The sequence below is a fragment of the Esox lucius genome, chromosome 5 (assembly GCF_011004845.1).
Source record: "Esox lucius isolate fEsoLuc1 chromosome 5, fEsoLuc1.pri, whole genome shotgun sequence".
NCBI lineage: Eukaryota > Metazoa > Chordata > Actinopteri > Esociformes > Esocidae > Esox > Esox lucius.
Genome location: NC_047573.1, coordinates 30,305,324 through 30,316,643, shown reverse-complemented (window position 1 = coordinate 30,316,643; position 11,320 = coordinate 30,305,324). Strand labels below are relative to the sequence as shown.

Here is an 11,320-nt window from a genome sequence, read left to right as displayed (position 1 = left end):
AACGTAATTGGAAAGGGAGGTTTTGCAATTGTCTACAAAGGCATATACCAAAATACCCCCGGCTGCGATCAAGAGGATACTGATAGACTCCAACTCCCAAGATGATGTAGCACATGAAATCTTTGTCAATGTCAGATCTGAAAGGAACCCAAACGCAGACTGGATGAGTGCGGTGAAACTCAATTTAATATGAGGGTAGTCGTGGGCAAGCAGAGGTTCGGTACACGGGCTGGCGGCAGAGGTACAGACAGGGAGTAAGCAGAGTAGTCTTGGACAGGCAGGAGGTTGGCACACGGGCTGGCGGCAGAGGTACAGACAGGGAGTAAGCAGAGTAGTCTTGGACAGGCAGGAGGTTGGCACACGGGCTGGCGGCAGAGGTACAGACAGGGAGTAAGCAGAGTAGTCTTGGACAGGCAGGAGGTCGATACACGGGCTGGTAAAGGTAGTCAGGAGATTCCTACAAACACAGGGAAACAGAATTAGTAGGATCGACACGCAAGTATTTTAGGGATTCGGTTGTGAGCCGTGACACATACGGATGTGGATCAACGATCCGGCAGGGACGGTTCGTCAGGGCTCCTCAGATATACAGCCGGTGATGAGTCAAGCGGGAACAGGTGTGTGATTGGGGATAGGGAACAGCTGGTACCGGCTCTATTCAAAAGAGTGACGTCACGCCCCTTAATGCGTTGCCCTGACAACCTGGAGCAGCCCAAGACAGAGCACCTCAGGGAAGGGAGGACATGACAGTACCCCCCGCCGACGGACGCCCCCCGGGCGGACCACCCGGCGCACCAGGATGGCGCAGGTAAAAGGCGCGCAGCAACCCGGGGTCCAGGATCTGGCGCCGAGGCAACCAACACCGCTCCTCCGGCCCGTACCCCTCCCAATCAACAAGGTACTGGAAGCCCCGCCCCCGCCGGCGGGCCTCCAGGATCCGGCGCACCGTGTAGACTGGACCCCCATCGACCCACCGAGGGGGGGGCGGACGAGGAGGAGGAGGCAGCAGAGGACTGAGGAGGACCGGCTTCAAGCAGGACACGTGAAACGCAGGATGGACCCTGAGGGACCGAGGCAACTTGAGCCGAACCACTGCAGGGTTGATGACCTTAACAACCACAAAGGGGCCGATGTATCTGGGCGACAACTTCTTGGAGTCGGTCTTCAGTGGCAGGTTCTTGGTCGAGAGCCATACCTTATCACCCACGGCGTAGGCGGGCGCTGGGATGCGGTGGCGGTTGGCATGCCGTTGGTACTGACCCGCCGCACGGAGAAGTGCCGCCCGGGCCCTATGCCAGGTCCGGTGGCAGCGGCGTATGTGATGCTGGACAGATGGAACGGCCAGGTCCTTCTCATGGGAGGGAAACAGAGGCGGTTGATAGCCGTAGAGACACTGGAAGGGGGACATACCTGTGGCGGCCGTAGGGAGAGTGTTGTGGGCATATTCCACCCACGGCAGCTGGGCTGCCCAAGAGGTCGGGTTGGAAGAGACCAGACAACGTAACGTGGCTTCCAGCTTCTGATTCGCCCGTTCGGCCTGACCATTGGTCTGGGGGTGGAACCCGGAGGATAGACTGACCGTGGCTCCGATTGCGGTGCAGAAGGCTTTCCAAACGGCCGAGGCGAACTGGGGACCCCGATCGGAGACGACGTCACAAGGCAACCCATGGACGCGGAAGACCTCCCGGACGAGCAGGGACGCGGTCTCCTTGGCTGTGGGGAGTTTCGGCAGGGGAAGGAAGTGGGTGAATTTACTGAAACGATCAACTACGGTAAGTATGACGGTGTTACCCTCAGAGGCCGGAAGGCCGGTGACAAAATCCAGTGCCAGGTGTGACCAGGGACGACGAGGAGTGGGCAGAGGACGCAGGAGGCCCGCACTGGGCCTGTTGGAGCCCTTGTTCCGCGAGCATGTGGGGCATGCTGCAACGTACTGCCGAGTGTCCTTCCCCATCGAGGGCCACCAGAATCTCCGTCTAAGGAAGGACATGGTCCGTGCCGTACCGGGGTGACAGGTCAGCCGGGAGGCGTGTGCCCATTGCAACACCGTCGGGCGTACGGCGTCAGGGACAAAGAGGCGGTCAGGAGGACCGCTGGCCGGTCCCGGGTCGGTCCGAAGAGCAGCTAGCACATCCTCCTCCACCTTCCAAAGCACTGCCCCGATTACGCGTCCCGCGGGCACAATGGTGTCGACCGGAGCGTCGGAATCCTCCCTTTCCTCAGTGAATGCGCGAGACAGAGCATCAGGCTTCACATTCCGGGAGCCGGGCCTGTAGGACAGCGTGAAATTAAAACGTTCAAAGAACAAAGCCCACCTGGCCTGACGGGAGTTGAGGCGTTTAGCCGTTCTCACGTATTCCAGGTTTTTGTGGTCCGTCCATACCACAAACGGATGCTCCGCCCCCTCCAACCAATGCCGCCACTCCTCCAAGGCAAGCTTAACGGCGAGCAGCTCCCGATTGCCCACGTCGTAATTAGCTTCTGCGGGGGAAAGTCGACGAGACAAAAATGCACAAGGGTGAAGCTTACCGTCCTCGGCTGTTCGTTGGGATAGGACAGCCCCTGCCCCCACGTCCGACGCGTCTACCTCCACCACGAATTGCCGGGACGGGTCAGGTTGGGACAGCACGGGAGCCGTGGTGAACCGGTTCTTGAGATCCCGAAATGCTAGTTCGGCCTCAGGGGTCCAGACGAAGGGCCTGGCGCTGGAGGTGAGAGCGGTTAGGGGGGCAGCCACACGACTGTAGTTCCGGATGAAACGTCGGTAAAAGTTGGCGAACCCCAAGAATCGCTGCAGCTGTTTCCTGGTCTCAGGTCTTGGCCACTCCAGCACGGCATCAACTTTTGTTTTATCCATCCTCACCTGTCCCTTTGACACAACGTATCCCAGAAAGGTGACGGTGCGGGCATGGAATTCGCACTTCTCTGCCTTACAGAAAAGCTTATTCTCCAGGAGTCGCTGGAGGACCTGCCGGACGTGCTGGACGTGTTCGGCAGGTGTTTTGGAGAATATCAGGATGTCGTCCAGGTAGACGAACACAAAACGCCCCAGCATGTCCCCCAGCACGTCGTTAACCAGGCATTGGAACACTGCAGGCGCGTTGGTCAATCCGAAGGGCATAACCAAATATTCAAAGTGGCCAAGGGGGGTGTTGAATCCCGTCAACCATTCATCCCCCTCCCTGATCCTGACCAAATGGTAGGCGTTACGCAGGTCCAATTTGGTGAAGACTGCTGACTCCTGGAGCAGGTCGAAGGCAGTGTTCATCAGGGGCAAGGGGTATTTGTTCCTCACGGTGATGTTATTCAGCCCTCTGTAGTCTATGCAAGGCCTAAGGCCTCCATCCTTCTTGCCTACGAAAAAGAACCCTGCGCCCAGGGGGGATGAGGAGGGACGGATGAGCCCGGCTTCCAGGGATTCCCGGATGTATTTTTCCTGCGCCTCCCTTTCAGCCTTGGAAATGCTGTACAGACGGCCTCGAGGGTAGGTGACGCCGGGCAATAGTTCAATTGCGCAGTCATAGGGTCGGTGAGGAGGAAGAGAGAGAGCCTGTTGTTTGCTGAATACTTCGCTCAAATCGTGGTACTCTGCGGGAACTCGGGACAGATCTGGGGGCTGTGCATCTTTCCCCGGCGGGCGCTTTGACGGGGGACAAGCCGACCGGAGGCATTCGGAGTAACACGCCGTGCCCCAGGCGGTCACCTTTCCTGCCCTCCAATCGATGGTTGGGTTGTGGCGTACTAACCAGGTGTGCCCCAGAATCAAGGGGATCCGGGGGGAGTGGATGACGAGGAACCCGATGTCCTCAAGATGGTTGCCGGATAAACGGAGACGCACGGGCCTGGTCCTGTGCGTAACCCGTGCCAATAACCGGCCATCCAAGGTGGTTGCGTCAACGACCTCCTCCAAACGGACAGTCGATAGCCCCAGCTGTTCCACCAATGTGGCGTCGATGAAGCTGTCGTCAGCACCGGAATCAATCAGGGCCTGGTATTGGCACGTGTGGCCACCGACGGGTAAGGGTTGCGTGGAAGAGTGTGCGTGGTTTGTGGCCTGGGAGGTCGTTGTTCGTGTGGCTCGCTAGGACGCCTCCTATGTCTAGCGAGCCCGTCGGTTTGACGGCCGCTGGGGGCAGGAGGCGAGGTAATGACCCGAACGACCGCAGTATAGACAGCTGTTGCTGTCCCTCCGTCGCTGTTGTTCTTCCTTGTCTATGTGGTAGCGCCCCAACTGCATCGGTTCGGGTTCCGCCGGTGTCGCCTCCCTTTCCATGCCCGGCACTGCTGGTGGGCCGTTACGCCTCTCCTCTTCGGGGTGTCTGGAGAGTGGTTGCAGGGGACGGCCGCCCCGCTTTCTTTCTCTCCTCCGTTCCCTGATCCGATTGTCCACCCGCATGGCCAGGGAAATAGTGTCATCCAATCCCATGGTCTCGGGATATGAGAGGAGTTCGTCCTTAAGTTGTTCACTGAGGCCGTTGTAGAACCCAGCTTGCAGTGCTTCTCCATTCCATCCGCTCTCCTCAGCCAGTGTACGGAATTAAACTGCATACTCCGCCACGCTGCGGACCCCCTGATGGAGCGAGTACAGCCGTTTGGAGGCATCCCTGCCACGGACTGGGTGGTCGAACACTTTCCTCATCTCGCTTGTGAAGTCGCTGTAGGTCTGGGTGTATGGACTCTGTCGTTCCCAGATGGCTGACGCCCATTTCAGCGCGTCGCCTCGGAGTAAGCCTATCACAAAGGCGATCCTGGACTTCTCTGTGGGGTAGGTGCGGGGTTGTTGATCGAATACGAGGCCGCATTGCAACAGAAAGGAACGACAGAGCCCCATATCTCCGTCATATCTTTCGGGCGTGGGAACCCATGGTTCCCTATCAGGGCATGGAGCAGGTGCTGGCGCCGGGGGTTCTGGTGCGGGTGCTGAAGCAGGAGCCGGGGGCTCGGCGGATGCATTGAGTCGCTCCTGGATAGCCGCCACGCTGGTAGACAGGCTTTGCAGGCCAGTCATTATCTCCTGAAGCGAGGTGCTGTGGTGTCCTAATAGGGTGCCCTGCATCGACACAGCCTGACGGACGGCATCCAGATCCGCTGGGTTCATGATGGCCGGATCGTTCTGTCAGATCTGAAAGGAACCCAAACGCAGACTGGATGAGTGCGGTGAAACTCAATTTAATATGAGGGTAGTCGTGGGCAAGCAGAGGTTCGGTACACGGGCTGGCGGCAGAGGTACAGACAGGGAGTAAGCAGAGTAGTCGTGGGCAAGCAGAGGTTCGGTACACGGGCTGGCGGCAGAGGTACAGACAGGGAGTAAGCAGAGTAGTCTTGGACAGGCAGGAGGTTGGCACACGGGCTGGCGGCAGAGGTACAGACAGGGAGTAAGCAGAGTAGTCTTGGACAGGCAGGAGGTCGATACACGGGCTGGTAAAGGTAGTCAGGAGATTCCTACAAACACAGGGAAACAGAATTAGTAGGATCGACACGCAAGTATTTTAGGGATTCGGTTGTGAGCCGTGACACATACGGATGTGGATCAACGATCCGGCAGGGACGGTTCGTCAGGGCTCCTCAGATATACAGCCGGTGATGAGTCAAGCGGGAACAGGTGTGTGATTGGGGATAGGGAACAGCTGGTACCGGCTCTATTCAAAAGAGTGACGTCACGCCCCTTAATGCGTTGCCCTGACAACCTGGAGCAGCCCAAGACAGAGCACCTCAGGGAAGGGAGGACATGACAGTCAACACGTACATGATATATTTTCTTATCCTAATGGGAAATAGTTTGGCATCCACTGATGCTTTCCTATACATTTTTATTAGTCAAATAATATCCACTTGTAATCCACTTTTGCATCCCTTTGAACTTTATATGGATAATGTGCGAGGAGAAAGAATAAATAAGAGGTGGATACTTATACCCCTGGAGTGCTCATCATGTAGACGATACTATTAACAGACGTCTGAGCCATCCATGCATTGTGAGAATGATGGGAGCGTCAAGGACAGCAACTGAACTTTTGATAGCCAATGAGTACATACAAGGGAATAATCTGGATAGCATCCTTCACAACCAATCTGCAAAAGTGGTATGCCGTTCACAGTGAACATACAAGCCACTCTTAAGTTATTTACTTCATTACTTGTTCTTTCAAGCTTGGTCTATGCTCAGCACTACTACTTTTTCACACAAATTCATATTCTTATTCACAAATGTATGTTGTATTTTGGCCCAAACATATTCGAATAGTTAAGGGGGGCAAAATGTTAAGGTACTATTATGTTACAGTGTATTAAAGTCTTATTTTTTGTATTTAAGTTGGAAATATTATCTCACCTTGTTAACTATGCTTACCTTGTATGTTCAATATTCAGCTAGATGAAGAAACAAAACAGGCCATTGGGTTCCAGGTTTGCTTGGCTGTTGAGTACATCCATTCAAAGAGCATTATACACCAGGACATTAAACCAGGCAACATTATTGTAAGTGGGCTGGTTAAATATTTGGAATATACCATCATTTTAACCTAGAAATAATTATATAGTATTAATAATAGTAATATGTAATAGTCATAATATTAAAGTGAAAGGTCTGCAATGAATATCTGGGATTTCTTTTTATTTCTGTAGGTGGAGGAAAAAGGCAAGAGAGCTTTTTTAACTGATTGGGGCATGGCAAACATTCATGACACAGTTTCCCTGAAAATAGGCAGCCAGACCATTGTTCCACCTGCTGGTCCTCTCGGTGGAACAATCTACTACCGTGCTCCTGAATGTGAGCTACACTACAATCCTGCAACATGGCATTCAGATGTGTGGTCTGTTGGTGCTACCTTTGTAGAGCTTTTTACAGGTTCTCGGCCTTGGAATGTAAGACAACCTCGTGAAGTTAAAGCACTGCTTTCTTCACAGACTGAGCCCCATGCTTTGGCCTTGCTTTCCCCAACATGGAAAGACACTATAAACCAGTGCCTTATGTATGAACCAGAACACCGACCCACAGCAAGTACACTGGCCAAGGTTTTCCGGTCTGGGCTTGACCTCCAAACACTTGGTTGGTAAATTTATTTTTGAGGGAGTAATGGACTTCTCAGGACTGTGCAGGCAACTGAAGTCATAGGCAATTTAAATAATGTTCCTGAAACCATTTTGTTATTATGCTTAAAATGCTGAAATTATTTCCCTGGTTTTGAGAATTTTTTTTATATTGTTGTTCTAATGTTGGTTCTAATTTTTCATATTTAATGTTTGTTTGTTGGGAGATTTACTTCAATAATTTCACAAATATATTAGTACCTAATTCCTTATATATCCTAGCTGGGCAGGCTCTTTTTTATTTTTATTTTTTTACTTCAGTGCAAGATTGGCTTTGAAATGTTTACAATAACCAACATCCACTCTTCTTTTTTTTGTTACATATATATTGTATATATACTGTGCTGGAGTGTCCACCGTGGTCCTTTTTATCACCTGCTCATAAAATTCACCAGGGCATGCACCCTTTGACAATGTTGTTATGGTTACTGTATTAAAGTGACTATTTTCTCAGTGAATGTTTAAAGCAGACGTCTTAGTCCCCTATCTATTAATGGTTGCAGTAGAGCCAGACAAAGTGCTTTTTCAAACTAAAAGTAATAATTGACAAAAGAAATGATTACTATTTGCTTAAGACTACATAGCTATCACACATTCAATAGACATCTATAAGCATTTTAACAATGTGTTGTAATATGTACGAAACGGTTATTTGGTGTAAATTTGAATATATTTTTGAAAAATACTAATGTGTCACCTCTTTTTCTGAAAACCTGGAACGGCAAAACATGGGTATCTGCTGTGTAAACAATTCAAAATTGAACGAGGAGTGTAGGTGTAAGGAATACGACCCACAGGCAGGTATAGATGCATGCGTAGAGCATAAAAGGGTTTTATTTGAGGCAATAAGACAAAAACAGCAGCCAGGCAAAATAGTCTGGCAGGCTATAGGTCTAAATCCAAAGAATAGAGGCTGGCTACTGCGCAGGTAAAGGCTGGCAAAAGATGTGAAAAAACAGGTAAATGACCCAAAAACACAGTAGGTCAGGTTCTGATAACAATGGTTTGGCCTACACCTTACTAGGTCCTTAATATTAATTCATTGTAAGGATCCTAAATGGTAATATAAAAAAGGCAAGCCTCTTCAAAATTTTGAGGCTGATCAACTGAAAGATCAATCAACTTTTCTAAGAAAAAGTTCTTCAGGCACACATATGCAGCCATCGACCGCTCTACACACATGTGGTCAATGTGGAGAGCAGAACGAGCAAGAACTCTGTGGCAGAGTGTTCGGAAAGCTTCATTAGCAACCAGCAGTGCTGCTCCATCTTCACACACCAGTGTTGCGGCATAGTGTGTCAGGTCTCTGTCCACTGGACAAAGCAGATTCGGTGTTCCTTTGAGAAATGACGCAATTGAGAAAATTACATTAGTACCCAAAGATTTTACATTTTAACACTTCTGACCATTTGAGGAGAAGTTAAAAATGCATGTTAGCTACCAGTGGTAGGTGTGAAATACATGATGTTTGGTTTTCCAAAAGGCCCAGCTGCTCCAACTTGCTTCCGGATCATGTGGTCATTCCATTCGTTCTGTTCTGTTTGAAGCTGCTTCTCAACAAGTGTGAGGTAGCAGTATTGGACCAAGTGTCTACAAATGAAATACATTAAGCAGACGTAGACAGCATTTACCCTAAAGGTGGTTAATTACTAGAGTGAAAATTGTTGGAATAGATGGAATCTGATCAGACTGCAATGATTCTCTGTAACCGCACAAGTACTCACATGTGTATAGGATTAGATATGTCCAACAAATCAGTAACCTGCATGGACTTCAAAGGAATAACAGTACTATTATACAAATAATGGTATAAGCAAGATTTATCAAAGAGAAAATTATGTAAGAAGACATACACTAAGTACATAACAGTGACCTAAATGTTGGACTAATAAAAAGGTAAACATGACAATAACATGGTGCTTAATAGTCCACCCCCTGACATATATGGATAACAAAAAGGTAAGAGAAGATTAAAGGGACACAGAACTATGTACCTCAAAGTAGCTTTGCCAGTGAAAAATCCATGATCTTTTCAGCACACTGTTGAAAGCTTCAGCACGCTGGGGATAATAGTAAATTAAAGAGTAAAATAGGTAAGAGTGAAAAAAGTTACATGTCTTCCACAGTGTTTTTCTCTCAAAATTCTAAAAATTGCAAAATCAATCAATCACATTCATTTATAAAGCACTTTTTACATCAGCAGTTGTCACAAAGTGCTTTTACAAAACACCTAGCCTGAAACCCCTAGGTGCAAAGAACAAAACTGTTGAATTTCAGTGGCTACGAAAAACTCCCTAAAAGGCTGAAATTTAGGAAGAAACCAGACTCAGAGAGGTTATCAGGGTTAGTAGTCCTACATATAAAATAATATGATATGTAGGACCAAATGAGATTTCTACATAGAAAACCTATTTTGGATAATTCCTGTAACAACCTGTATATGGTTCTTCTCAGAACCATTATCAGTCAAACTTTCCTATTAGAACCCTGAATGCTTCAACTGAGAACCCTTTTCAACTTTAAAGGGATCATCGAAAAACCCTCTATGAACAACACGAGACAGTAATATTTGTGTTGAAAATGAAAAGCTATATGAAAAAACATTACACAGTCATATGGCATGGCATAACACTGCAGAGCTAGTAAACTTGAAAGCTCAAGACATCATTCGTACTGGGAATTGTGACATGACTGCCTGGGTACGGTACTGGAGTACTGATACTATCTCAATCATCAATAACAGGTGTCATGAATCCAGCTAGTTTAATAACCTACCTGGTTGTGTACTGACTTCCCATACCTGAAGCTCTTGTCACCGCTCAGACTGTCCGTTGCGCGTGAACGGAAAGCAATCTGAATAACAGCCACCACAGAGTTTTCAGTTCCTTGGTCAGATCGAACAAGGTTGGGACAGCCTTTTCAAATAAAATGTTTACAAACACAATAATGTATATACTCTTTTGATTCCTCATTCAAAATGTTCTGCTAATAGTTGTAATCAAAGTGCCAAGGCAATATTATTACGCTTGATGAATTCAGAACTCAGTTCTCTGAATTCCTTGGTGCTTTTTTTATGTGAAGGACTGTCTTCTCTTAGACTGCATGACAGTAAATAAATCTTATGTATTGCATATGTAGAATTCATATTTATAATTTGGAGGCGTAGTGTGATTGTATCAAAAATTTCCAAAGAATTTAACTTGTAATATATATGTATATATATATATTTCTAATATAATGTCAGTAGAAGCTATTTTTATATCATACAGTAGGTACCATGCTCTTTGATAGTTGCATCCAGAAAATATTTCCCAACAAACTCAGGTTTGCGGTTTGAAGTTCCTGCATGTAACCAAATCACACGTCTTGAGTACCTGAGAAATTCACATTCAGAAAAGAAACATGACTTATTGTTACTTGGGGTCATGGGTGTAATTGTATCGTTGTTGCAACATAAAACCATACATTTTACAGCTAATTCTGCATTAGTGCATTCTGTAAATTGTAAAAGCATAGTAATTGTTCATAACACAGGTGTCAAACCGGTTCCGCGGAGGGCCGAGTGTCTGCAGGTTTTCACTCTCACCTTGTACTAGATTGATTAATTAGGTCACTAATTTGTAGGTTTCTACCCTCACCTGGTTGTTTAGGTCTGAACTGGGAACCAATTTATAGGAAAAACCAGCAGACACTTGGCCCTCTGTGGAACTGGTCTGACACCCCTTGTTTATAAAGTGGTGGCGATGCACTTTGTGATAACTGCTCAATCTGATTATCAAGTATTCATTGCTGCCATTTTCCTAAACAAATGTATATGTTTCTGGTAAATCATCATTATAGATCTAAAAGCTTTCACATTTTCAATAATTCATGCTTCATTCAAGTCCAGAGAAGAAATAAACGACAGTATAATTACATGTATTGACAAGATAAACCAATCTTGGAAGTCAACTATTTTTATATGAACTTATAAAAATGTGCTGAGTCAAAGACAGGTCATCCAGACCTATTAAAATATATGTCTGTATATTTAAACAAACCCATCAATACAAAGGTGAAGCCATATCCCGTAGAACCTCAACTTGTCATTGCCTGTAATTACATAAGAAAAAAGAAATGTATAGTGAAATGGACAATTTGCAGCTACATGAACAAGACAGCCACATTGGATGAGTGCATTTGTTATGATATTTACCATCGATGTGCCAAACATAGTTTGGTCCTTTGGCAT

The 11,320-nt window shown here is 47.7% G+C and overlaps 2 long non-coding RNA genes across 2 annotated transcripts; one reads left to right on the top strand and one right to left on the bottom strand.

The window, feature by feature from the left end:
- The first annotated feature begins 5,741 nt into the window (after positions 1 to 5,741).
- On the top strand, positions 5,742 to 7,182 carry LOC117594498. The gene is made up of 3 exons (XR_004575748.1): positions 5,742 to 6,083; positions 6,370 to 6,477; positions 6,625 to 7,182. It is a non-coding gene; the product is annotated as an uncharacterized LOC117594498 (long non-coding RNA).
- A 709-nt stretch (positions 7,183 to 7,891) lies between these two features.
- LOC117594500 lies at positions 7,892 to 8,792 on the bottom strand. Its single transcript, XR_004575751.1, has 2 exons — positions 8,531 to 8,792; positions 7,892 to 8,426 (listed from the first exon to the last, which is right to left on the bottom strand). It is a non-coding gene; the product is annotated as an uncharacterized LOC117594500 (long non-coding RNA).
- Positions 8,793 to 11,320: the final 2,528 nt, after the last annotated feature.